Source organism: Danio rerio, chromosome 8, assembly GCF_049306965.1.
Source record: "Danio rerio strain Tuebingen ecotype United States chromosome 8, GRCz12tu, whole genome shotgun sequence".
Lineage (NCBI taxonomy): Eukaryota > Metazoa > Chordata > Actinopteri > Cypriniformes > Danionidae > Danio > Danio rerio.
Genome location: NC_133183.1, coordinates 49,700,862 through 49,703,461, shown reverse-complemented (window position 1 = coordinate 49,703,461; position 2,600 = coordinate 49,700,862).

Genomic DNA, 2,600 nt, shown 5'->3' with positions numbered 1-2,600 from the left:
ATGCCGGGGTTAAACCCGTACTCTTTTTCGAAAGACATTCTGGGATTTTAGGGTATATGCTGAAGCATGCTAATAGGACTTTTAATTTGCCAGTAACCTGGGTTAAGCGCTTCCGGCGAACTGTATGCCAAAGGAAAAATCTGCACGTTTTTAAAGTCTGTTTTCTTTAAAAATCAGCGATCTCCACTGGCTGAGTGAAATCCGATATGAAATGGTTCTCAGATTGTACTAGAAGCACTGCACATTTCCTCGCCATGTCTTTATAATATGAGTATTTATGCAATGGAGCGTCTGCGCTATCCTGCCGATTCTGATGGGCGAGTGCGAGTAAAAGACCATTTGTCTTGTTTTACGCTTGAACAACTTAATGAATGCCAAAGTTTATTTAACTGAATGTATTTTATTTACATTACAACATGAATGCTGTAAAAGGAACAGTATACAATGGAAAAAAAACACAATAACCGGTCACCAGAAGTTTATAAGTAATATTGGAACAACACTAGCTCGGCATATACCCAATTATATTCATCTGTCTCCATATTCTACTGCATCCCAGAATATTACACAGCACCAAAAATTTAAATATATATATATATTGAATATATTTAATATATTTTTGTGTAAGGCAGACGGCAACTTGCCGTGATGCAGATTCCTGAGTCTGTGCTCCAATCAGGTGAGCCCTCTTCAGCGCTCAAGGAGATAGCAGTGACGTGCCTTGTAAAAATTTGCATCTGCGCTCCTATAAAGCTCGTGTGCTCTCTATCAGCGTTGTCAGTTCGCTCGGTGTTGCTGTTTGTACTTGACCAAGGTGAGTTCAATACCAACGGTACGAGTGGAGCCACGCCAATCTCACGAAGTCCGCTTCGTGAAGCTTCATTTGGGCCCGTCTGTGCTGTAGTTCCTTGTGGTTTACGTACATAAACGTAACATCGCAAGGAATATTACGTGTTTGTTGCTCGAAATGTGCCGCCGAGCAACATCCAGTGAATACTGGCACGGCCTGGCGCCCGGTCTTCTCGTGCACTGCCTGGGGCGAGGCGGCCTTTGAGCCCTAGGCAGGGAACAAACAACCCCCGAGGACCCTCAGGGAAACGGCCCACTCATCGTCTATTTTAAACTTTAGTTTCAAACTTTAGTTTACTATAGTTTGAAATAGACACCATGGTAACTGTTATGATTTAACTTTATGCAAAGAGCTTAGAATGACCAAGACTACAGCCCCGGATTCTGCCATTTTGAAGTGAAAGCGATCGGCCGTCCATTGGATCTCAATGTCGCGATGGAAAGCAGCTGCTTTGTTTTTATTTGATTTATTCAAAAAGCGCGTTATTGTTTCCCAAATTGTAGAGTGTCGCCTCTTGGTAATTCTATGCTCTTTGCTCTTTGTCTGACTGTTGTAATGTTTTGCTTTTTTTCAGCTAAGCTGTTGAGCAAAGAAGGATTATTGAAGACAACCGCGAGTTATATTCACGAGCGTGCACGTTATAATGTTTCCTGGTTGTTTTCTGAAAGTTTGTCTTGTTTGCATGTCAAACGAAATAAACTATACTCTTTCTAAACACCTGTCTCGTGTTTTATTTGTCCTCTACAGCAATGCACTGTCATGTAAGTCTGTTGAATGCATTTGTATGCAACATGGTTTGACAATACAGTAATCTAACAAATAAATGGTTGTTATAAATGTACCTTCATTAGTCAACATTTGGTGTAGGTAATAAAAAGTTAATCAAATATGTCTTAAGACATAAGGGTTATGTTACGGTTGTTTCATAACTATATTTATTATTATTATGTATGTTTAAAACCAGCAAATTATACTATATATTTAACATGTCATGAACTTACTATTATTTTAAAATTTGCTTAATAAAATGTCCTAAGACAAGAATGGGTGTTAATTTGGTTGTATGTCAACCTACAGTAGGATTTAGGTTGACTACAGCAGGTATAGGCTACACACATCATAGGGAGTTTTTTTAATGACCCAAATCAAGTAAAACGTCTCTTACTCAAGTACTTTTAGCATGCAAAAGTCAAATTTAAGTATATAAAATACAGTTTCCAACAACAAAATTTTGTCTTGTGAAAAAGACCAGTGTGGTGGTGAGGAAAAAAAGGTAATGTCAAGTTATATATATTTATAAAAGAAGTTGAACAAGTTGTCATAATATTTAGTCATTAGATTATGTGACCGCTAGATGGCGCTCAATTAAAAGGAGCGTTCATTTCAAAGGAGCGCTACCCTGTACTAAAATGGCGGCTCTATTGACGCATTCCTTCCAATAGACAACATCTGGGTAGGCGACATCCAATGTATATTTCTATAGGAGCTAACTAGTATTCACGTCATATCATGCTCAACTCTTATCACTCTTTTACGTTCTTGAGAATCTTGGCGGGATTTCAGAATGATATTTAGGCAATTATGAAGTAGCAGTACCGTCTGTGTACCATAGTTACACAATGCAGCGCTTAGCTCGCTCGTAAACATCGCTGTCTGAGCAGAAGTTATCATTAGCCCTGACTGTCAGATGCTCTTCATCTCAGGCCTGTTATTTGAAATAAAACGGAAATAAGAATAACATATGATTTAC